General features: G+C 42.7%; 1 long non-coding RNA gene across 1 annotated transcript; it reads right to left on the bottom strand.

Annotated features, from left to right (window-relative positions):
* Positions 1-1,699: 1,699 nt before the first annotated feature.
* On the bottom strand, positions 1,700-2,912 carry LOC145506025 (uncharacterized). Its single transcript, XR_014053459.1, has 2 exons — positions 2,625-2,912; positions 1,700-2,276 (listed from the first exon to the last, which is right to left on the bottom strand). It is a non-coding gene; the product is annotated as an uncharacterized LOC145506025 (long non-coding RNA).
* Positions 2,913-26,766: the final 23,854 nt, after the last annotated feature.

Below are 26,766 nucleotides of genomic sequence, written 5' to 3' on the forward strand. Positions count from 1 at the left end.
CATGGACTATAACCCACCAGCCTCCTCTGTCCATGGCATTCTCCTAGCAAGAATACTGGAGTGGGTTGCCATTTCCTTCTCCAAGGGACCTTCCCTACCCAGGGATTGAATTCAAGTTTCCTATGTCTCCTGCATTGACAGGTGGATTCTTTACCACTGAGCCACCTGGGGAATCCTTAATTCTAATGATAGTAAACAGCTATAGAGCTAACATAATTGTGACCAGTGGTCAAAGCCTTTGTGATCCTCAAGCAAAACCAACCCTTGATGGCCCAGCAGATTTGCAGGACTTCTGCGCAACTAGGTTTAGGCTCAATACACAAGGCTTAGAAGCCTTTCTGAATTGTGGTTAAATGAGAAAATCTAGTGACAGAAGGCATTTGACCCAGATGTTTGTATTCCTTTAGTTCATTTTCCAGGTTTGATCTTATGCTTTTATTTTGGGAATAAATAACTCACTCCCTTAGATAAAAATAGAGGAAATCTGAATAAAACATAGTCTTCAGTTAATAGTAATGTAACACATTGGTTAATGTAAGATATTAACATTACAGGAAACAGTATAGGCTATCTGGGGATCTCTGCATTATTTTTCCAAGTTTGCTGTAAATTACATATTGTCATAAAATAAAAAGTTTACCTCTTAAAACTAAAATAAAAAACCTCATTGCCTTATCCTATATGTGAACAATGAGTTGTATTTCAAAAAACAGTGGCATTTTTATTAAAAATGTTACCTTCGTGGGACGTTCTGGGAGAATAGCATTGAAACATGTATATTATCATATGTGAAACAGAACACCATTCCATGTTCGATGCATGAGACAAGGGCTCAGGGCCAGGGCAATGGGATGACCCAGAGGGATGGGATGGGGAGGGAGGTGGGTGGGGGGTCCAGGAAGGGGAACTCATGTAAACCCATGGCTGATTCATGTCAATGTATGGCAAAAACTATTACAATATTGTAAAGTAATTAGCCCCCAACTAAAATAAATAAATTTATAAAAAAAATAAAAATAAAAAAAATAAAAATGTTACCTTCAAAGTAATAATCACCAAGCTTAAGAAGAATATACTTAAAGAGTATGCCTTATTTAAAGATAACTTCTCATGGCTTTACAGTGGTAAAGAATCCTCCTGTCCCGGGTTTCGTCTCGGGTAGGGAAGATCCACTGGAGAAGGAAATGGCAACCCACTCCAGTATTCTTGCCTGGGAAATCCCATGGACAGAGGAGCCTGGTGGGCTACAGTCAATGGGGTTGCAAAAGAGTCGGACATGACTCAGCGACTAAGCAACAACAACTCCAACTATAATTAAGTACTCCCTCCCGACCCCACAAATCCGCACTCTAATGATTCTAAACTATCTCTTTTTCTTTCTTCCTTCCTCAATGTCAGCCATCCAATTTGGAAGCTTTTGAGACTCTGAAGTCAAATCCATCATGGTTCAAAGTGGTTCCATTAAAACACTGGTGACCTTGCGGTACACTGCACTGTATAATTATTCACCCTCAGATCTTTCTCTCCCATCACTGTGAGAATGTTCCTTCTCTAGTTCCTGGGTATGGACTCTCCTTCTTCCCACACTTTCCATGATGCTGCTTCATATCTGTTATCTTTTCTGGATTTTCTGTCTCTCCTTTTTTATTGATGTATTGCCCTGGTTTCATGCAGGCATCTCCACTCTACTCTGAGCAACTTGACAGAAATGAAGTGCATCATTTATTTCTGTATCTCCTGGCCTACCTGGCACACTGTGGGAGATCCAAATAAAGTTATTTTTAGAATTAAGATGTAATAATAAAGACAATAACCTTTGGTATATTTTTCTTCATACTCTGACTTGATGAAGAAAGAGCAGACCTTAAGCAGAGCTTGACTCTGCCGTTCACTGAATGTTCAAGTCCCTTCAGGACAGTAGTTACAACTTAGTTTTAGCTCTTTTGCTACCAGAGGAATGACTGTGCAGGGATGGAAGTCAGGAGAGGTGAGTAGACCAACCATATCATTCCTTTCTGTCAATCTTGTGTCTAACTTTTCCCCTGAGGCAGAAGCAGAAAGAGAACTACCATCTCTGCATAGTCCGTCCCCAGATTGGCCATAGGAAATCCCATGCTCTCTTATCAGTCAGATTGCTCTGTCCTTTCACCTTCTTAGGTCCTCTGTTAGCATTTACTGTACCATTGTGCTCCCTGCAATGTAGTTTTCCTTTGCAAGACGTCTTGTCAATATCTCAGGAAGCCAGGCAGTTGGGGACTGAGCAAGAACTCGAAGGACTGAGAAATAAAACATAAATTGAGTTACCGTGAGTCATCTCTTTTTCATTGGTGAGATAATCAAGTGCAGGTTCCACCTATCTGATTCTAGGTTCTTTGCTCTTCCCCTGCAGCTTGAACCATGAGGAGGGAGTGTTTCTAATACCAAATAGTTCTGGAGTTCATTGATATCTTTATTCTGATGATGGTAAACTCTTTCAAGTCCTTGGAGTTAAACAATCTTAGCATATACCAGTCTCAGTTCCCTAGGACAATTGGCATCTCTTCCACAACAAACCATTTAGGCTAACTAGAAAAAAGACTTTATAAAACTGCTATTTAATGTATCACACATAAAATCGCACATACGCCATGAGTTGTTAAAGCAGAACTTGAAGGTGATCAACTCCGACTAAGAAAAGCAAGACGAGGACAGCTCGAACCTGAGCCCTGACTCTGGGAAGACAAAATGGGGATTGTATTTGGTTCACTTGAGAGAGAGGCAGGGGAATAAAATAAAATTATCTAACAGTCCCGTTCCTCAAGGCCATGCCTGTGCAGAGATTTTTTTTTAAATTCAACAAAACTCTTCAACACTTTTTGCTCCCTAGTGTCTTACTGAGGCCACCTCCCTAGTCTACTCTCCCCCAGGCACTTAAGTCACAATGAAACCTGCCACAGTTGTGAGATCATGTTCAAAGGAGCTGAGCTGACCAGAGACCCACAGTGCCAGATTGCTGGGGTTTCCATGAGATGATATCAATGCCTGCAGGCGATAAATGAAGGAAGGGAAAATGTGTCCCGAGGGACTCTGAAATCTGAGCAGTGTCCTGCTCTAGTGACCCCCTAAATGGGTGGTTGATGGCTGCTGGTTATTCATAGCAGTGCTAACCTCTTTTCTTGCATTGCTCCTGCCTAAACATCAAAAGAATAAAAGAGAAATGCCAGAGAATGTCAACTTAAATCCCATTATCTTAGCATATCTCATTTCATTTAATTAATAAATTTTTATATATTCTCTTCCTGAACTCATCTTTTAATCTATGAATCTGCCTGCAGTGAAGGAGACCCAGTTTCAATTCCTGGATCGGGAGGATCCACTGGAGAAGGGAATGGCAACCCACTCCAGTATTCTTGCCTGGAGAATCTCATGGACAGAAGAGTCTAGCAGGTTACAGTCCATGGGGTCACAAAGAGTCAGACACAACTGAACAACTTTCAGAGGACACATTAGTTAATGATAAAGAAAGGAGCAGAATCCCTTATTTGAATTTTCCTCTTTAGTCAGAGATGAAGGAGATATTTTCATGTGAGTAGGAGAATTTTGGAACTTCGAGGGTCTCCAAATCTTTGGTTTTCTGGTTTATGCTTATTTGACACTTTATTTAACACTTTTCTTTGTGACCTTGGGAAAGTTACCTCGTCCTGCTGAGCCTTGCCAAAAATGGATAGTAAAAAGCTTTGCTTCAGCCTGCAGAAAGGATGCCCTAACATGTTTGGGGGAATGTTGATGTGAATAATTAACATGGTACATGTTACTCATTCTTTATAGTTGTGAATATTTTCCTCAATCCTTTTATAAAAAAATTCAAACCTACAGATAATTTTTAGGAATAGTACAATGAATGGCCATTTATCCTTTATCTAGATTTACTAATTAACATTTTGCCACATTTACTTAATTTTTCTTTCCACAAATATGCATATTGACACAATATATTTTTTTTCCTTTGGCAAGCCATTCAAAAGTTTTTCACAGAGAATTCAATTACTATTATTCTAAATATCTTAACATGTCTTCTAAAAACAAGGAGATTCTCCTATATAGCAACAGTGAAAGTATCACAGTTAGGAAATCTAATACTGAAAACATAATATGTAATAGATGAACCAAATTGAAATGTCCTCAGTTGTCTCAATATTTAGAAAAGATACACGCAGCCCTATGTTCATTGTACTTATATTTACAATATCCAAGATATGGAAGTAACCTAAGTACCCATCCACAGATGAAGCATGGGTAAAGAAGATGTGGTGGATATATCTATACATGCTTAGCCTCTCAGTTGTGTCTGACTTGTTGTTACCCCGTGGACTGTGGCCCACCAGGCTCCTCTGTTCATGGGGATTCTCCAGGCAAGAATATGGGAGTAGGTTGCCATGCCCTCCTCCAGGTGATCTTCCCAACCCAGGGATTGAACCCAGTTCTCCTGCACTGCAGGCAGATTCTTTACCATTTGAGCCACCAGGGAAGCCTGGATATATCTACATATATATACAATGGAATATTATTCAGTCATAAAAACTCAATCTTGCCTTTTTAGCCAACATGGTTGGACCTAGGAGTTATTACGCTAAGTGAAATAAGTCAGACAGAGAAAGATAGATATTGTATTATTTCACTTATATATGGAATATAAAAAAACAAAACAAATGAACAAACAAAACAAAACAGAAACAGCGTTCTGGATACAGAGAACAAAGAGGTGGTTGCCAGAGGGAAGGGCAGGGGGGAGGAGGGAAGAAAAAGGGGAGAGAGCTTAAGAAGTACAGACTTCCAGTTGCAAAATAAATGAGTCATGGCTATGAAATGTACAGTGTGGGGAATATAATTAATAACTATGTAGTATTTTTGTATGATGACATATCATGGCTAGTCTTATTGTGGTGATCATTTTGAAATGTACAGAAATACCAATTCATCATGTTGTATAACAGGAACTAACATAGTGTTGTAGTTCAGTTACGTTTCAGAAGCAAACAAACTCATAGCAAAAGAGATCATATTTGTGGTTACCAGAAGGGAGGTATGGAGGAAAGGGAAATTGGATGAAGGCATTCAAAAGGTATAAACTTCAAGTTATAAGATAAATAAGTACTAAGGATGCAATGTACAACTTTTATATTTCATTATATAACTTACTGCTGTAGTTTGTTAGGAGTGTAAATCCTGAGTTTTCAACACAAGGAAAAAATTGATTTCTTTAATTTTGTATCTGTGTGAAATAATGAATGTTTCCCATGCTTATTGTGATAATAATTTCATGGTGTATGTAAGTCAAATCATTATGGTGTATACCTTAAATTTATATAGTACCGTATGTCAATTTTATCTTACTAAAACTGGAAGAAAAATGTTTTTATTATTTTTTCAATCCAGGATAGAATCAAGAATCATTCATTCTATTTGTTGTCTTGGGTTGTTTGTTTGTTTGTTTGTTTTAATCTAGATCCATTTCTGGATTTAAAATTCTCTTATCATCTTGAAAATTTTGAAGAGTTCAAGCCAGTTGCTTTGTAAAATATCCCTCAATTTGGATTTACCTAATTTTTCCTCATGTTTAGATTCAGAAATTTGAGGAGGGGGCAGGAGTACTGCATATGCAATATTGTATCTTTCTCAATAATCATATCAGGAGGCATACGATGTCAGGCAGTTCCATTATCAAGGCTGTAGACTTCGTATCCATCACATTTCTCCATTTAGAGATATTTTTTCCTGTTTTTAATAAATAAGCAACTGGTGGAGTGATAGTTCAAAATTATTCATGGCTAGTGTATTCTTGTATACTCATCTGTCATTGGAGCCAATATTTCAATAAATATTTTATTCATAACAATACTGTTTTCTTCATATGACCGTTCCAATTGCAATTCATGGGTGCCTCCATTTTCCTCACTAGTGGCATGGCTTCTTGTGTGCTCGGTCATCTTCATTAGTCCACCTGAGTTAAGGATAAGAGAGTCTTATGGTCTAACTTGGTGAAACTTTCCTTCAAAGAGGGTTTGACTTTGCCTTTTGCCTTCAGAAGTACCACTTTCAGCCCTCCTTGTGGTTTTTGACTTTGAATGGAAACGTGGGCTCAACTTCCCCACCTCACTTCTCTCCCAAGAACCCTCACTGCAGAGAAGTTCTTAGAATCTTGTGTTTTTCTCTGTTTAACAACGTAGCTTAAAAGAGTCCTAAGGGTGTTGCTCCATGGCTTCAGCTCCCCATGGCAGTTTCATGGGGAGCTGAAGGTCAAGAAAGGCCTATCTGCAAGGGATTTGTGGCTGTGGCTTTTTGTTTAATGGAGTAAGTTGTAAATTGATTCCCAAAAGTTCACAAGATTTTAAAAATAAGTGTATCAGCTTGGATTGAAAGTGACAGAAACAGTATGAAATGAAAGGTGGCCTTTGGACCTCTCGACCACTACAGACAGGAAGCTGCTTGAGAAAACTACTCAGCTGCCAACTCAGGCCATTCTTATAGCAAAGGAGTGGTGACTTACAGGGCAGAACCAAGAACCCGAGAGAAGAGCTAAGTGCCAGAGAACAAAGCAGCAGAGCTGAACTCTCATCAAAAACTGGCCCCCCATGCCCAGCTGGTGTTGAGGACGGCTTACAGACCAGCAATTGCTGTGTGACTCCTGTTTTCTCCCTTTTTGAACAATTGTGTCCACATTGTGTCCCAATCAATTTTATATGGAGTGTGTAGGGACTAAAGTGAATTTTCTGGTATTTAGACTGGAGAAGTGGAGCCTAAATTGCTGCACCTGGGGAATTCATACACCCCTGGATCTGACTGAAATGACTTGAGCTGGTGTCATGATGGGCGGGGACATGGTGGTCTTGGGAGAGAATTTTAGTATATTTAGCAGGTGGAAAGGTTGTGAAGCACTGTGGTCTGAAGATGTGCTGTGAAGACTATATTTTCCAACGATGACCACAACAATATTTGTCTTCCTGCAATGTGATCTTGACGTTTCTTCCATTGCGGCAGGGTCTATGTTCCTTTTTTCTTTTTTGGTCATGCTGTGCAGCATGTGGGATCTTAGATACCTGACCAGGGATTGAACCCATGCCACCTGCATGAGAAGCACAGAGTCCTAGCTACTGGATCTGCAGAGAAGTCCCAATGTCCCCTTTCCTTGAATTTGGACAGACTTATGACCACAGAGGAAATGAGGCTAGATCACACGTGGTGATATATTGTCCTGCCTTGTTCTCTTGGGATCTTATTCTTAAAACCCAGGCACTTTGCACTGAAGCCCACGAAGCCACATGGAGAAGCCAGGATAGTTATTCTAGCCAAGTAACACAGCTGAGGTCCCAGCCAACAGCCAGCATCAGCTGCAAGACATGTGAGGGAATCTTCAGAAGATTCCGATTGTTCGAGTCTTCCATGCTGAGAGTGCAGACACTGCTGCATGGAGATAAGCTCCCTGCTTCTGAATTCCTGAATTCCTATTAGAATATGCGGGCATAATCAAATGGTTTTATCTTGTTTTTGCTCTAAGTTTGAGATTGTGCCACGGTGAGAATAACTTGAATATCGACGGGAGCTTTCATCTCACTAGAGAATGTTTAGCATTATTTCTGCAGTTACTCTTGGTCTCCTCAGTGCCTGCAAATAAAAGCCATTTTTGAAGGTAGCTGGGGGAGCTCTTTAAACTAGAAGCAAGTAATGAGGCTCTTAGGAGATGAAGCCTGAAGAAAAAAGTTGCTGGAAGAAGCAATCTTATTCCAAAGCTAGACTGAATGAGTTTATTTCAAACATTGTGCTGAGCACCAGGGCGTGGGACAAATGGAAAGGCCAAGCCTGGGGATGTATATTACACCATCGACAGTTCAGCACATCTTCCTGTGTCCAACCTTCTTTTTTATAGTGTCCACTCCAAGTTCTCTAGAAGGAATATGATTTTTCTCTGTAATCACCATTATTTATCACTGGGCAGAGCTTTCATATCAAGCCACTTGATGGCCTGCTGGCTAACCTATGGGTTGTCTGCCTTTGGGTCAGGTGTCCAACCTGCTTTAAGTTTTTGTGATCGAGGTGATTGGAATGTTTGGGGCTGAATTTTATCCCCTTAAAATTCACACATTGAAGCCCTTTATTTGGAAGTATTTGGAATGCAACTCTATTTGGAGATGGGGCTTTTAAAGAAGTGATTAAATAAACATGAGGCCTTTATCGGGGGCCCTAATCTAGTCTGGGGGCTTCCCTGTTGGTGCTAGTGGTAAAGAACTCACCTGTCAGTACAGGAGACATAAGAGACCCAAGTTTGATCTCTGGGTCAGGAAGATTCCCCTGGAGGAGGGCATGGCAACCTGCTGCAGTATTCTTGCTTGGAGAATCCCATGGACAACAGAGCCTGGCCAGCTACTGTCCATAGAGTTGCAAAGAGTTGAACTCAACTGAAGCAACTTAGCAAGAATGCATGTAATCCAGTCTGACTGGTGTTCTTATGAGATGAGATTTGAACACACAGGAGGACACCAGGGGTGCAGCACAGAGGAAAGGCCGTGTGAAGGTGGCCTTCCAAAAGATGGCCATGTGCAAGCTGAGGAGGGAGACTTTAGAAGAAACCAAACCTCCTGACACCTTGATCTCCACTTTTGTATTTTACATACCCTTTAGAGCAAAAATAATATTTTTTGGGGTGAGGAATTAGAAATATTCAAATAGGTGTGGGTAAAATATTACACACAGAATTTGACATATTGGCATCAACTTTCAAGGAGATCATAAAGCACAAAATGAGTTCTTAAAATGTGTCTTTAAACAGGAAAAACACTTCTACCATCTAACATGTATGACTGAGAAGGAAGGAATTGGGTGCAAGTTTTTGGTCTCTGAATACAGACTCTGTCTAGCTAGACTCCTGGTGGCTCAGATGATAAGGAATCTGCCTGCAATGTGGGAGACCCAGGCTTGAGCCCTGGGTCAGGGAGATCCCCTGGAGGAGGAAATGGCAACACACGCAGTATTCTTGCCTGGAGAATTCCACAGGCAGGGGAGCCTGGCAGGCTACAGTCCCTGGGGTCACAGACTCAGACATGACCAAGTGACTAATTCTTTCCTTTTGAGCGACTAACATTTCCTTTCCTTTCCTAGCTACACCCAGATGGGCATCACATTTCGGGAAAATAGAAGCATTTTCCAGGTGAAAGAGTCCTTGAAGGTTGTCTCACTTAACCTTCTGCAGATGGGAATCCTGTCACTGGGGGAGCATTTCCGGGCCTCACAGAGCCCTGCAGAATCAGCCCTCGCTGGAGCCCAGCATTTGCAGGCACAGTCCAAGGCAGGTGAATTCCAAAGCCAAACACGCAAAATGTCAGATCTGAGGTAGCTGCGTCCGAGTCTGCTGTGCCACAAGGTGCCCTCCTAACAAAAAGGGTCACTATTTCCCAACATCTTTTTTAGAAGCCACCAGGCCACTTGTTAAAATGGAAAACCAAAAAAACAGAGTTCAAGGATGCCACCCAGGTGTAAGGAATCAGAACTCTGGAATAGGAATCTATGGTTTAACAAACATCCCAAGTGATTTTTATTCACGCCAAAAATTTGAGACCCACTAGGCCAGGATAAGTACAAATACTTGGAATTGTCTCTTCTTGGCAACCATCTTTCTCTATCCTACCTTTGGCTTCTGGTCCTAACCTCATCGCCCAGCAGGGCACTAGGCCTCCTCAGCTCACGCTCTTCTTCATCTTTCTACTGCCCAGGCATTTTCCTCTTCCTCTTCTCTTTCCTTCTCTCTGCTTCTCTTCTGTGTTCTTATTTTGGTCTCTTTCTTCTTTCTGTGTTTTATTTCCTCTCTCCCTTGCTTCTACCCATGCTACTACTGGCTCCCACCCAGCCACTTCCAAAGTGGTGCTAGAGGCCAGGGAGCTCCAGGTCACAGAGAGCAGAGTTCTGACCAGAGATGACAGCTCAGGGAAGGCAGAGACAGACTCCGAGACTAGACTGGGAGGACATGTATAGTTGTAGGGCATGGGGTTATGGGGGAGGGTGCAGAATTATGGCACAGGAAATTCTAGGAGGAAGTAGACCAAGGATCCCTCAGCACTGGGCAGGGCAGGGCAGGGCAGGGCGCCCTTGTGGACACCTACTCCGTCTTCCTGGTGATACGTGTGTGCGTGAGCTGATGAGCAACTGAGAATCAGGTGTGTACAGCTGAACACTCCCCCTGCCCCATCCCGCCACCCCTACGCCTCTCCAAACAAGTCCCCCAGAGCTCATTTTATCTGCCAGGAGCTTGAATAGTTGTTTTTCAGACTTAAGATATATTGTTTCTCAATATATTGGACGATAGTTGATTTAAAATATTGTGTTAGCAGGGCTTTTTTTGTTTTTTAAGACTTCTTTATTTACTTTTGACAGTGCTGGGTCTTCATTGCTGCGTGCGGGCTTTCTCTAGTTGCGGTGAAGTGGGGGCCACTGTCTAGTTGCTGTGCGCAAGCTTCTCATTGCGGCGGCTTCTCTTGTTGCTGAGCATGGGCTCTAGGCACATGGGCTTCAGTAATTGTGACACATGGGCTCAGGAGTTGTGGCTCCTGGGCTCTAGAGCACAGGCTCAATAGTTGTGGCGCATGGGCTTATTTGCTCCGAGGCATGTGGGATCTTCCTGGACCAGGGACTGAGCCTACATCCCCTGCATTGGCAGGTGGATTCCTAACCACTAGACCACCAGGGAAGCCCAGAACTTGATAAGAAAGCAGTGAATACATCTTAAAGATGCAGGACCTTAAGAATATGGCAGTGGAGGCTTTCTCCAGCTGTTCCTCACACACAGAGGCCCAGAAGGTGGGATTTCACCTGAGTGTCAGATGCACGGTGCCTTGGGTGAGATTGAAAATCAAAGTTGGTCTTGTTTGTTCAATATAAACCAACAAGCTGAGGCGGGGCTAAGATGGTGGAGGAATAGGACGGGGAGAACACTCTCTCCTTCACAAATTTATCGAAAGAACATCTGAACGCTGAGCAAACTTCACAAAACTACTTCTGAATGCTGGCAGAGGACGTCAGGGATCCACAAAGACAGCGCATTATCTTCAAAAGGAGGTAGGAGAAATTAAAAAAGATAAAAAGAGAGACAAAAGAGTTAGGGACAGAGACCGGTCCCAGGGAGGGAGTCGTAAAAGAGGAGAAATTTCCAAGCACCAGGAAACCCTCTCACCGGCGGGTTTGGGGGAAGATTTCGAATCTCGGAGGGCAACATAAGTGGGAGAAAAAATAAATAAAACCCACAGATTATGTGCCTAAAGGCAATTCCCAGCAAAGAACGCCAGACACTCGCATCCGCAACCAGCAAGTGGGGGCTGAACGGAGAGGAGCGGGCGGCACTGCTTAGGGTAAGGACTGGGCCTGAACGCCCTGAGGGCAATCTGAGGGAGCTAACGTGAGATAGTAACCTAAACTGTGGGACAGCCAGAGAGAGAGAACTATCCCGCGAAAAGCCCAAATCTAAGGCACTGCCGGCCCGCTCACAGAACAAAGGACTGAGCAATACCAGAGGAGAGCTAGCGGGCTGCGGACCGCCCCATCCCCCGCTGGACACAGCAGGCAGGGGGGGCCTGCCAGAGCCGGAAAGGGGCAAACTCGGCCCCAGAGAGGGCACCCCCTACCAAACTGCAAACAGGCTCCCAGTTTCTAAGAAAAGACTGCCTGAGATCCTGGAGGGTCGACAACCACTGGGAGGGTCGCAGCCAGAGACCAGCTCCCCAGAACCGACACAAAGCACACTGGAGCCGGGCGCGCCCGTAAACCGAGGTGGGGACCAGGGAGATGATAAGCCGCACCGCCCCAACAGGGGAGAGTGCGCTCGCCAAACTCCTGGCTGCCTAAGCTGCTCCGACCGGGAATGGCATAAACCGCAGGCGCAACCGAGTCGGCGCCTTTGTAGAGTACCTGGGAACCTGAACCTGAGCGGCTTAGACCTGGGAAGTGCACGCATCTCAGGGCCCACTCCCCGGCCGAGTAACCTGAAGCCTGAGCAGGGTAGACGGGGAAAGCACACACGCCGTGAGCAGGGGCGAACCCAGTGCGGCCGAGACACTGCGAGCTCACCACACACACACCAGTGATATAGGTTTGCAGTGTTCCTCCCTCCCCACAGCATGACTGAACAAGTGAACCTAAAGAGACCACCTCCGCCCCTTTGTTGCAGGGCGGAAATTAGATACTGAAGAGACCTCCAAACAGAAGCCAAATAAACAGAGGGAAGCGCAATGGAAGTGACAGGCCAACAGATTAAAATCCCTGTAGTTAACTCCAACTGCATTGAAAGGGGCCTATAGATCTTGAAAAGTATAAGCAGGAACAAGGATCTATCTGAAACTGAACAGACCCCACACTGCTCACAACAGCTCCAGAGAAAGTCCGGGATATATATTTTTACTATTATCTTTTTTTTTTTCTTTTTAATTTTAAAAAAATTTTTTTTCTTCTTTCTTTTTTCTTTAAGTCCTCTATTACACCTTTAACTTTCATTTTCATAACCCACTATTACCTTGCAAAAAAAAAAAAACCCTATTTTTAAAGCAAACTGCATATATATATCTTATACCTTTTGTGTTTTCTTTTTTTTTTACTGTTTTTTTCCTGTTTTACTTTTTTTCCTGTTTCTTTTTTTACTGTTTTACTATTTTTTTCTCTTTACACTGTTTACTTTTTTCTTTTTTTTATATTGTATGTTTTATAAGAGTCTAACCTCTACTCTAGATTTTTAATCTTTGTTTTACATATTTGATATCAATTTTGTACATTTAAGAACCTAATCTTTAGGATCCATTTTTACTCAGGAGTGTGATTACTGGCTTGATTACTCTCTCCCCCTATTGACGCTCTTTCTTCTCCCCCAGGGAACCTCTATCTCCCACCCTCCTCCTTCTCTTCTCAACCCAATTCTGTGAATCTCTGAGGGTGTTCTGGGTACCGGAGAACACTTCGGGAACAGAACACTGCCCAGATCTCTCTCTCCCCTCTTGACTCCTCCCTTTCTACTCATGCTCACCTCTATTACCTTCCTCCCACCTCTCTATGTATCTCTGTGAACCGATCTGAGGGTTCCAGACTGTGGAGAGCACAGAGGGAAGTGCTTACCGGCTAGACTGCTCTCTCCACGTTTGAGTCCCCCTCTTCCCCTCCTGGTCACCTCAACCCCCCCCCCCCCACTTCATCTCTCCATGTAACTCAGTGAATCTTTCTGGGTATCCCTCACTGTGGAGAATCTTTTCACCATTAACCCAAAAGATTTATTATTGAGGCTGTATGGATGGAAAAGTCTTGAGGCTACTGCAAGAATAAGACTGAAAGCCAGGGGAAACATTAATTAATAAGAGATCATCCAATAGCTTCCACATATACACTGAAACCAAGCTCCACCCAAGAGCCAATAAGTTCCAGAGCAAGACATACCACGCAAATTCTCCAGCAACGCAGGAACATAGACCTGAGCATCAATATACAGGCTGCCCAGAGGCACACCAAATCCATAGACATCTCAAAACTCAATACTGGACACTCCATTGCACTCTAGAGAGAAGAAATCCAGCTCCACCCACCAGAACACTGACACAAGCTCCCCCAACCAGGAAGCCTTGACAAGCCACCCGTCCAACCCCACCCACAGTGAGGAACCTCCATAATAAAGAGGAACTTCAAACTACCAGAATACAGAAAGGCCACGCCTAACACAGCAATCTAAACAAGATGAAAAGACAGAGAAATACTCAGCAAGTAAAGGAAAATGAGAAATGCCCACCAAACCAAACAAAAGAGGAGGAGATAGGGAATCTATCTGAAAAAGAATTTAGAATAATGATAATAAAAATGATCCAAAATCTTGAAAGCAAAATGGAGTTACAGATAAATAGCCTGGAGACAAGGATTGAGAAGATGCAAGAAATGTTTATCAAGGACCTAGAAGAAATAAAAAGGGGTCAATATGTAATGAATAATGAAATAAAGGAGATAAAAGACACTCCAGAGGGAATCAACAGTAGAATAACGGAGGCAGAAGATAGGATAAGTGAGGTAGAAGATAGAATGATGGAAATAAACGAAGCAGAGAGGAAAAAAGAAAAAAGAATCAAAAGAAATGAGGAAAACCTCAGGGACCTCTGGGACAATATGAAATGCCCCAACATTCGAATCATAGGAGTCCCAGAAGAAGACGATAAAAGGAAAGGCCATGAAAAAATACTCGAGGAGATAATAGTTGAAAATTTCCCTAAAATGAGGAAGGAAATAGTCACAAAAGTCCAAGAAACCCAGAGAGTCCCAAACAGGATAAACCCAAGGCGAAACACCCCAAGACACATATTAATCAAATTAACAAAGATCAAACACAAAGAACAAATATTAAAAGCAGCAAGGGAAAAACAACAAATAACACACAAGGGGATCCCCATAAGGATAACAACTGATCTTTCAATAGAAACTCTTCAGGCTAGAAGGGAATGGCAGGACATACTTAAAGTAATGAAAGAGAATAATCTACAACCCAGATTACTGTACCCAGCAAGGATCTCATTCAGATATGAAGGAGAATTCAAAAGCTTTACAGACAAGCAAGAGCTGAGGGAATTCAGCACCACCAAACCAGCTCTCCAACAAATGTTAAAGGATCTTCTCTAAACAGGAAACACAGAAAGGATGTTTAAACACGAACTCAAAACAACAAAGTAAATGGCAACGGGATCATACTTATCAATAATTACCTTAAATGTAAATGGGTTGAATGCCCCAACCAAAAGACAAAGACTGGCTGAATGGATACAAAAACAAGACCCCTATATATGCTGTCTACAAGAGACCTACCTCAAAACTAGGGACACGTACAGACTGAAAGTGAAGGGCTGGAAAAACATATTTCATGCAAACGGAGACCAAAAGAAAGCAGGAGTCGCAATACTCATTTCAGATAAAATAGACTTTAAAATAAAGGCTGTGAAAAGGGACAAAGAAGGACACTACATAATGATCAAAGGATCAATCCAAGAAGAAGACATAACAATTATAAATATATATGCACCCAACATAGGAGCACCACAATATATAAGGCAAATACTAACAAGTATGAAAGAGGAAATTAACAATAACACAATAATAGTGGGAGACTTTAATACTCCACTCACACATATGGATAGATCAACTAAACAGAAAATTAACAAGGAAACACAAACTTTAAATAATACAATAGACAAATTAGATTTAATTGATATTTACAGGACTTTCCACCCCAAAACAATCAATTCCACCTTTTTCTCAAGTGCACATGGAACTTTCTCCAGGATAGATCACATCCTGGGCCATAAATCTAGCCTTGGTAAATTCCAAAAAATTGAAATCATCCCAGCCATCTTCTCTGACCACAATGCACTAAGATTAGACCTCAATTACAGGAAAAAAACTATTAAAAATTCCAACATATGGAGGCTAGACAACACGCTTCTGAATAACCAACAAATCACAGAAGAAATCAAAAAAGAAATCAAAATATGCATAGAAATGAATGAAAATGAAAACACAACAACCCAAAACCTATGGGACACTGTAAAAGCAATGCTAAGGGGAAGGTTCATAGCAATACAGGCGTACCTCAAGAAACAAACAAAAAAAACAAATAAATAACCTAACTCTACACCTAAAGCAACTAGAGAAGGAAGAAATGAAGAACCCCAGGGTCAGTAGAAGGAAAGAAATTTTAAAAATTAGGGCAGAAATAAATGCAAAAGAAACAAAAGAGACCATAGCAAAAATCAACAAAACTAAAAGCTTGTTTTTCGAGAAGATAAACAAAATTGACAAGCCATTAACCAGACTCATCAAGATACAAAGGGAGAAGAATCAGATCAACAAAATTAGAAATGAAAATGGAGAGATCACAACAGACTCCACAAAAATACAAAGGATCATAAGAGACTACTACCAACAGCTATATGCCAATAAAATGGACAACTTGGAAGAAATGGACAAATTCTTAGAAAAGTATAACTTTCCAAAACTGAACCAGGAAGAAATAGAAGATCTTAACAGACCCATCACAAGCACGGAAATCGAAACTGTAATCAGAAATCTTCCAGCAAACAAAAGCCCAGGACCAGACGTCTTCACAGCAGAATTCTACCAAAAATTTAGAGAAGAGCTAACACCTATCCTACTCAAACTCTTCCAGAAAATTGCAGAAGATGGTAAACTTCCAAACTCATTCTATGAGGCCACCATCACCCTAATTCCAAAACCAGACAAAGATGCCACAAAAAAAGAAAACTACAGGCCAATATCACTGATGAACATAGATGCAAAAATCCTTAATAAAATTCTAGCAAACAGAATCCAACATCGTATTAAAAAGATCATACATCATGACCAAGTGGGCTTTATCCCAGGAATGCAAGGTTTCTTTAACATCCGCAAATCAATCAATGTAATACACCACATTAACAAATTGAAAGATAAAAACCATATGATTATCTCAATAGATGCAGAAAAAGCATTAGACAAAATTCAACATCCACTTATGATAAAAACCCTCCAGAAAGCAGGAACAGAAGGAACATACCTCAACATAATAAAAGCTATATATGACAAACCCACAGCAAACATTATCCTCAATGGTGAAAAATTGAAAACATTTCCCCTAAAGTCAGGAACAAGGCAAGGATGCCCACTTTCACCACTAATATTCAACATAGATTTGGAAGTTTTGGCCACAGCAATCAGAGCAGGAAAAGAAATAAAAGGAATCCAGATAGGAAAAGAAGAAGTAAAACTCTCACTGTTTGCAGATGACATGATCCTCTACATAGAAAACCCTAAAGATTCTACCAGAAAATTACTAGAGCTAATCACAGAAGAACTGTACAAAAAAGATCTTCATCACCCAGATAATCACGATGGTGTGATCACTCACCTAGAGCCAGACATCCTGGAATGTGAAGTCAAGTGGGCCTTGGAAAGCATCACTACGAACAAAGCTAGTGGAGGTGATGGAATTCCAGTTGAGCTATTTCAAATCCTCAAAGGTGGTGCTGTGAAAGTGCAGCACTCGATATGCCAGCAAATTTGGAAAACTCAGCAGTGGCCACAGGACTGGAAGAGATCAGTCTTCGTTCCAATCCCAAAGAAAGGCAATGCCAAAGAATGCTCAAACTACCACACAATTGCACTCATCTCACATGCTAGTAAAGTAATGCTCAAAATTCTCCAAGCCAGGCTTCAGCAATACGTGAACCGTGAACTTCCAGATGTTCAAGCTGGTTTTAGAAAAGGCAGAGGAACCAGAGATCAAATTGCCAATATCCGCTGGATCATCGAAAAAGCAAGAGAGTTCCAGAAAAACATCTACTTCTTCTTTATTGACTATGCCAAAGCCTTTGACTGTGTGGATCACAATAAACTGTGGAAAATTCTGAAAGAGATGGGAATACCAGACCATCTGACCTGTCTCTTGAGAAACCTGCATGCAGGTCAGGAAGCAACAGTTAGAACTGGACATGGAACAACAGACTGGTTCCAAATAGGAAAAGGAGTCCGTCAAGGCTGTATATTGTCACCCTGCTTATTTAACTTATATGCAGAGTACATCATGAGAAACGCTGGGCTGGAAGAAACACAAGCTGGAATCAAAATTGCTGGGAGAAATATCAATAACCTCAGATATGCGGATGACACCACCCTTATGGCAGAGAGTGAAGAAGAACTAAAGAGCCTCTTGATGAAGGTGAAGGAGGAGAGTGAAAAAGTTGCCTTAAAGCTCAACGTTCAGAAAACTAAGATCATGGCATCTGGTCCCATCATTCCATGGGAAATAGATGGGAAAACAGTGGAAACAGTGTCAGACTTTATTTTTGGGGGCTCCAGAATCACTGCTGATGGTGATTGCAGCCATGAAATTAAGAGACGCTTACTCCTTGGAAGGAAGGTTATGGCCAACCTAGATAGCATATTTAAAAGCAGAGACATTACTTTGCCAACAAAAGTCCGTCTAGTCAAGGCTATGGTTTTTCCAGTGGTCATGTATGGATGTGAGAGTTGGATGGTGAAGAAAGCTGAGCACCGCAGAATTGATGCTTTTGAGCTGTGGTGTTGGAGAAGACTCTTGAGAGTCCCTTGGACTGCAAGGAGATCCAATCAATCCATCCTAAAAGAGATCAATCCTGGGTGTTCATTGGAAGGTCTGATGTTGAAGCTGAAACTCCAATACTTTGGCCTCCTCATGCGAAGGGTTGACTCATTGGAAAAGACCCTAATGCTGGGTAGGATTGGGGGCAGGAGGAGAAGGGCACGACAGAAGATGAGATGGTTGGATGGCATCACCGACTCGATGAACATGGGTTTGGGTAGACTCCGGGAGTTGGTGATGGACAGAGAGGCCTGGCGTGCTGCAATTCATGGGGTCGCAAAGAGTCGGACATGACTGAGCAACTGAACTGAACTTACTGAATCAATGAATATAGTAAAGTTGCAGGATATAAAATTAACACACAGAAATCCCTTGCATTCCTATACTCCAATAATGAGAAAACAGAAAGAGAAATTAAGGAAACAATACCATTCATCATTGCAACAAAAAGAATAAAATATTTAGGAATATATCTACCTAAAGAAACAAAAGACTTATATATAGAAAACTATAAAACACTGATGAAAGAAATCAAAGAGGACACAAACAGATGGAGAAATATACCGTGTTCATGGATTGGAAGAATTAATATAGTGAAAATGAGTATTCTACCCAAAGCAATCTACAGATTCAATGCAATCCCTATCAAGCTACCAATGGTATTTTTCACAGAACTAGAACAAATCATCTCACAATTTGTATGGAAATATAAGAAACCTCGAATAGCCAAAGCAATCTTGAGGAAGAAGAATGGAACTGGAGGAATCAACCTGCCTGACTTCAGACTCTACTACAAAGCCACAGTCATCAAGACAGTATGGTACTGGCACAAAGATAGAAATATAGATCAATGGAACAAAATAGAAAGCCCAGAGATAAACCCACGCACATATGGACACCTTATCTTCGACAAAGGAGGCAAGAATATACAATGGAGAAAAGACAATCTCTTTAACAAGTGGTGCTGGGAAAACTGGTCAACCACTTGCAAAAGAATGAAACTAGAACACTTCCTAACACCATACACAAAAATAAACTCAAAATGGATTAAAGATCTAAACATAAGACCAGAAACTATAAAACTCCTAGAGGAAAACATAGGCAAAACACTCTCCGACATAAATCACAGCAGGATCCTCCATGACCCACCTCCCAGAATATTGGAAATAAAAGCAAAAATAAACAAACGGGACCTAATTAAATTTAAAAGCTTTTGCACAGCAAAGGAAACTATAAGCAAGGTGAAAAGACAGCCTTCAGAATGGGAGAAAATAATAGCAAATGAAGCAACAGACAAACAATTAATCTCAAAAATATACAAGCAACTCCTGTAGCTGAATTCCAGAAAAATAAACGACCCAATCAAAAAATGGGCCAAAGAACTAAACAGACATTTCTCCAAAGAAGACATACAGATGGCTAACAAACACATGAAAAGATGATCAACATCACTCATTATTAGAGAAATGCAAATCAAAACCACAATGAGGTACCATTTCACACCAGTCAGAATGGCTGCTATCCAAAAGTCTACAAGCAATAAATGCTGGAGAGGGTGTGGAGAAAAGGGAACCCTCTTACACTGTTGGTGGGAATGCAAACTAGTACAGCCACTATGGAGAACAGTGTGGAGATCCCTTAAAAAACTGGGAATAGAACTGTCATATGACCCAGCAATCCCACTGCTGGGCATACACACTGAGGAAACCAGAATTGAAAGAGACGCGTGTACCCCAATGTTCATCGCAGCACTGTTTACAATAGCCAGGACATGGAAGCAACCTAGATGTCCATCAGCAGACGAATGGATAAGGAAGCTGTGGTACATATACACAATGGACTATTATTCAGCCATTAAAAAAATACATTTGAATCGGTTCTATTGAGATGGATGAAACTGGAGCCCATTATACAGAGTGAAGTAAGCCAGAAAGAAAAACACCAATACAGTATACTAATGCATATATATGGAATTTGAAAGATGGTAATGATAACCCTATATGCGAGACAGAATAAGAGACACAGATGCATAGAACAGTCTTATGGACTCTGAGGGAGAAGGTGAGGGTGGGACGTTCTGGGAGAATAGCATTGAAACATGTATATTATCATATGTGAAACAGAACACCATTCCATGTTCGATGCATGAGACAAATGCTCAGAGCTGGGGCAATGGGATGACCCAGAGGGATGGGATGGGGAGGGAGGTGGGAGGGGAGCCCAGGAAGGGGAACACATGTAAACCCATGGCTGATTCATGTCAATGTATGGCAAAAACTACTACAATATTGTAAAGTAATTAGCCCCCAACTAAAATAAATACATTTATTAAAAAAAAAAAAAGAAAATATTGAGTCCCTAAATAAAAAAAAAACAAACAAAAAAAACAAGCTGCTATAGAAGCATTTACACTTACATGTATAAGTACACGCTGGCCCAGAGTAAGCACTTGCTGTGTGTTTGCTATTATTGATACTTATTATTAGGAAATAGTCTTATGTCTGCCATATGCCTGCATTCACTTCCCACTCAGGGTGGTGGTAGGCCTGGCATTTTGGAGTCTTTCATGAGGAGGTCCACAACAGCTGGAAGGAAAACCAGGGGCCCTTTCTCCTTTTACCAGAGAACCCAGATGCCACCTCCGTTGGGTGTGGGTTGGGTTCTTTGGAAGCCCAGGAAGTGCCGTTGCTGACAAGAGCACTCCATCTGGCTGTCCCATGCGCCTACTGCTGGCAGGACATGTCCATAAGCCCCAGGGGACAGGACAGCACCTCGGGGAGAGGGCCCCCATCAAGGAGCCCTCCTTTCCAGGATGAAGCTCCCCAGCAACAATTTCTCAGTAGGTCAGCAGCACCTGTGCCAGGAACTCAGGAAGGCTCTCCTTGCCTGTTGGTCTGGATTCTTGCCAATTCTTGCCTGCCTTTCTCTGGATTCCCAGGTATCTCCTCCAGAGGGTTGTATTCCTTAAGGCTAAAACAACCGCTGTGAGAAGGGGTGCCCAGCCATTCTGTTCTCACCTTCTAGGGCAGGAAATTCTACTGCGCTCTTCTTCTAGAGGCTGTATCTGAATTTTTAAAAATAATTTTACTTATTTATTTTTGGCTGTGCTGGGTCTTTGTTGCTGTGTGAGCTTTCTTCTAGTTGTGGTGAGCAGGGACTATTCTCTTTGTTTCTCTTTGTGCAAGGAGAGCACAAGCCTCTCCTTGCAGCGGCTTCTCTTATTTCAGAGAACTAGCTCTAGGATGGGAGAAGGCAATGGCAACCCATTCCAGTACTCTTGCCTGGAAAATCCCATGGACGGAGGAGCCTGGTAGCCTGCAGTCCATGGGGTCGCTAAGAGTCAGACACGACTGAGCGACTTCACTTTCACTTTTCACTTTCATGCATGGGAGAAGGAAATGGCAACCTACTCCAGTATTCTTGCCTGGAGAATTCCAGGGACGGGGGAGCCTGGTGGGCTGCTGTCTATGAGGTCGCACAGAGTTGGACACGACTGAAGCGACTTAGCAGCAGCAGCAGCAGCAACTCTAGGATACACAGGCTTTAGTAGTTGTGGCTTGGGCTCAGTAGTTAATGGCTCCCAGGCTCTAGAGCACAGGCTCAGTGCTTGTGGAATGCAGTCTCTGTCTTTGAAGAATGTGGGATCTTCCTGGATCAAGGATCCAACCCATGTCTCCTGCATTGGCAGGTGGATTCTTTACCACTGAGCCACCAGGAAAGCCTCTGTATACACTGAATGTGTTTCTCCATCCTTTGTGAGCTGCCTTCTAGACTCACAGGGGAGCCCTACACGTTCCAGTTTGGCCTCAGCCCCCTTTAGCAGAGCTATCTTCTTCTGCCACAACACTGGTCACTCCTGGACACCCCTCGCTCCAAGTTTATGCTTGCTGGCCTTTTTCCCTGCTGGACACATTCCTGCTCTCTCCCCATTTTGTTCACTTTCCCATCAAGCTTCACTCAGAGTAGATCCCAGAAACCCTCCCTGTCTGCCCTGCTGTTCACCCTCCCCACCCCTGTAGCAGTGATCTGCCTCTCCTCCACTCATGCTTCCCCAGCACACACCCCTGTGACTGGTCTCCTAGGGTGTCATCACTAAATGTTTACATCTGTGCCTCCTGGGCTCCAATGTGAGCTCCACAGCTCTTTTTAATGGTTTCTGCAAGGCCAGCCTCGGGGCTTCAATACTGGTCCCTCAGGAATGGTTGCATTTCATTCTGACAGGATTGTCCATAGTCTTCTCTCTAACCCCAACAATAAGCAATTGGAAAGGGAAGCTCTTGGTAAATTAATTTGTACTGTCACCTCCGTACAGTGTTAGGCTTTAGCCTCTTCTGTTGGCCGGATTCTGAGGTGTCAGAGACTCTCCCAAGATAGAGGGGCCTTTAGTGACCAGTGCTTCCTGATCTCAGCTAGCGTTTGTAATCTCACCACCCATCCATCCTTTCATTCATTCCTTCTCCTGTGCCACTTCTGATTCCTCTTCCTAAAGCTGGATACCTCTGGTGATGTTGACGAAAGTACCTTGCTTGTCTTCTTTATGATCTTACTACTGATCTACAAGTATTTGTCTACAGGTTTATTATCTGTCTCTCTCATTAAGATACAGATTCCTTGAGGACAGAGATCTCATTTGTCTTTGTGTTGTTGTCTTCAGTACCAAGTATCATGCCTGCTTCAATATTTAGAGAATGAATGTATGAGTGAACAAAAGTTTCACTTTTTCATGTGTGTCTGACTCTGGGTGAGGGACAGAAGGTACAAACAAATTAGGATAGAACTTTTGTTTTCAGTAGGCTTGCTCAGATTAGAGGAGGTAGATTGTATCACAGTGGATTGTGCTTAGCTGCTCAGTGATGTCCAACTCCTTGCAACCCCATGGACTGTAGCCCATGAGGCTCCTCTGTCCATGGGATTCCCCAGGCAAGAATACTGGAGTGGGTTGCCATGCCTGCCTCCAGGGGATCTTCCCAACTCAGGGATCGAGCCCAGATCTCCCACATGGCAGGCAGATGCTTTACCATCTGAGCCACTAGAGTGCTGAGTAATAAATACTGATGGAGCAGAACACAGGGGATCCTGGGAAGGTGGAAGACTAACCCAGATTGAGGAGGGGCTAGGTGTCTGGGGGATGCCACATCTGTGTGGAGTCCTGAAAATGAGCAAAAGTTGGCCAGGTTGAGATTTGAGAAGGTCATTCTGGGGAGTTGAAGCCCATCTAGTAAAAAGGTGTGCTAATAGGGGGTGGATAGAAGATGAAAGCAGTGCAGTAGTAGCAGAGGGAGGGCGTACAGGCACTGCCTCTTGGCAGGTGACTGGCTGTCCTGGGTGGTAGTGGCTTTACTTCCTCCAGCTCTGGACCAATATGCAGATGTCAAGACCTGAAGGAAGTGAAGTGCTGCCTTCCTGGATGACCGCAGTCCCTCCCCCTCAGCCCTTTGTTTCCACGTGATTCTGGGATGCAGAGTAGAGAAATGTGGCTCTAGGGTGACCCTACCAAATGGCTATAGCAGGCAATGGGGGAAACACAGGGCCCTCCTGGAGGGGCACACAGCTCTGAGGAAGCCGGTCTGGGAAGAGCAGTGTTTCGAGAACTGTCCTGAGTCAGCAGGAGTAGCAGACACACAAAGGAAGGGCATGGGCTTTGGTTCCTGAAAGAAGGCAGAGGACGAACTCCAGGAAGCTTCCTCTCCAGACTCTGTGGAATACACACACTACTATGTATAAAATAGATGACCAACAAGAACCTGTTGTTTGGCACAGAGAACTATACTCCATATTTTGTAACAACCTATGAGAGAAAAGAATGTAAAAAAAAATAGATATATATGTATATATAGCTGAATCAATTTGCTGTAAACCTGAAACTAACACCACATTGTAAATAAACTATAAAGATAAAAAGATAAAATAAGTACAAGAAAGTAGGAAAAAAAAAAAAAAAAGACTGTTGGTTCTCTTGAGCTAGAGCCTTTGCAAGTAGCATTTGAGATGCAAGGGAGGCAGGGTGTCAGCCAGTCCATTTAGTCCCCTCCTTTCTTCCCTGTCACTAATACTTACTGAGTATCTATTATGTGCAGGAAATGTTCTAGTCATTGGAAATAAGACACTGGGCGAAGTCCATGCTCACAGAGCTTACATTTTAGGTGTGTGGGGTAGATACATATAAGAAAAAAACACATGTGTAATGCATGTCAGGTGATAAGAGCAATGAAGAAAAATAAAGGAGGATGAGAGAAAGAGGGTGATGAGTGTGGGTTGTGCTGTTTGAGAGACAGGATGAGCGACATTTTGACAGAAACCTGAATGAAGTGAAGGAGAGAGCTGTGTGTGTTTCTGGGTGAAGTATGTAACTCTGTTTAAGGAGGGTTTTGTTCTCTTTGGAGGTGTCTAGTCTAGCAGGAAAAATAGGGCTGGAAACATTCTTCCATTCATGAATGACAGAGAAGTATAATACATAATATATAATATGTGATATTAAGGGCATCCCCGGTAGCTCAGCTGGTAAAGAATCTGCCTGCAATGCAGGAGACCCTGGTTCGATTCCTGAGTCAGGAAAGTCCCCTGGAGAAGGGATAAGCTACCCATTCTAGTATTCTTGGGCTTCCCTGGTGGCTCAGGCAGCAAAGAATCCACCCGTAATGCTGGAAACCTAGGTTTGATCCCTGGGTTGGGAAGATCCCCTGGAGGAGGAAATGGCAACTCATTCCAGTATTCTTGCCTGGAGGATCCCCAAGGACAGAGGTGCCTGGCGGGCTACAGTCCAGGGGGTCACAAAGAGTCAGACATGGTGGAGTGACTAAGCACAGCATATGTGATATTACAATAATTATATATATTATATATTATTATATTTTAAAATGTTATAATACAATATGGTAGTGGTAAGATGTAGAATAAAATACCTGAGCATTTTTTCCCCTTTGCAATTCCTTACTATACCTGGATTTACCTTCCCTTCATTCAGTAAGGTAGTTATATTGGGCAGGGACTTCCCAAAGTACAGGCAGTAGAGAATCTAATTCTTGGCCTTTGTGTTCCAAAATGGGCTCACTTTATTCTTATAATGAAGGAGACATAAGTTCTATGCCTGGGTTGGGAAGATTCCCCTGTAGGAGGAAATGGCAACCCACTCCAGTATTTCTGTCTGGGAAATTCCATGGACAGAGGAGCCGGGTGGGCCACAGTCCATGGGGTTGCAAAAGAGACACAACTTAGCAACCAAAAAACAATTCTTGTAATAATTTCCCTGTAAAAGCAGGTATAATTGTGTTCATTTTTTTGAGGCAAGAAATCAGAGCCTTAGAAATTCTTGAAACTTAAAGCAGAAACAGTGGCCTTAAAAGCCGAGGTTTTGGTTTGCAAGAGTCAATCACTTAATAATCTGCTCAAAAACAACAGACTGTTAAGGGAAGCATTGAGGCACTAGGGGTCCTGGCCCTGGCCTGGAGACTAGCTCAGAAGAGAGGGGAGTGAGATGAGGAGCAAGAGACCTCAGAGGCAAGGTCAGTCTTCCTGAAAAAGGGCTCTGTGTTGGCCTTCTCTCTTGGGGCTGAGATGGTAATCAAGGCCCGGGAATCAGAGAGTCAAGGTCACCTTTTGCTGTGGGAGATGGCCACCAAGCCTCTGCAGGAGGGAGAGTAAGGGAGACAGGGGTCTTGCACAGCATCACAGCTGATGGGCCTGATGCTGCATTTCAGTCTCCTCCCTCCTGGTCTATTCCCAGCCCTGTCCAGCACTGAAATCCTTTGGGGCATTGAAGAGGGGCTCATATGTGCTGAGTGATGGCCTGTGTACCTTGAGATCTGGAGGAGGGAAAACAGAAAGATTCCTTGCAGACCAAGGACTGGAAAACCAGATGGAGTCTGAGATTTTCCAGCAAGTGTCAGTGAGAACCAGGTGCTCATGATAGAATGATGGTAGGATAGACATCTTCTCTGAGCCATAAGGAAGATGGTAGTGGGGTATGTGGAAATGATTCTTTAAACTTGAAGAACCTATGGTTTTTTCCTCAAGCGACTAGATTGAGGTTTCTGCCAAAAGGCAGAAGTGGTGCGTGAAATAGAAGTTGAATCACAGAAGAGTAAAGAAAGCCTTGTTTTGTTTGGCACATTTGAATCCTGTAGTCTGCAAACTAAGCATTTTTACCCGCTCCACTAATGTTGACAAGGTAGCAGATAGATATGTAAAGAGTTCTTTGGGAGATTTTCCAGCTGAATATCCATTATCAGTCTTTGTGTCCTCTGAACCCAGAAAATGTGATAAATTCTCCTCTGCTGAAAGAAAAGTGTGAGAATTTCCTTAGACTTAAAAGCCTTGTGGTTCAAAGTAGGAAGCTGGTCTCCTGGCTTTTTGACAAATACTGTGGTGTTATTTATACGGCATCAGACTCCGGTAGCCCTGACCAGTCTCGTGCCTTTGAAATCCCAGGCACAGGTTTCTATGGGATGCTCTCCATTAATATTTTCACCTTCGTGGGAATTTCCAAGCCTGATGTTTTGAAACAGAGCACAAAGGAAGTTTCAAGGTTAGAATCGAGTGTGGCCTCTGACCAGTCTTGTGCCTTTGAAATCCCAGGCACAGGTTTCTATGGGATGCTCTCCATTAATATTTTCACCTTC

This window comes from Giraffa tippelskirchi, chromosome 5 (assembly GCF_054371585.1).
Source record: "Giraffa tippelskirchi isolate mGirTip1 chromosome 5, T2T-mGirTip1v1.2.pri, whole genome shotgun sequence".
Classification (NCBI taxonomy): domain Eukaryota; kingdom Metazoa; phylum Chordata; class Mammalia; order Artiodactyla; family Giraffidae; genus Giraffa; species Giraffa tippelskirchi.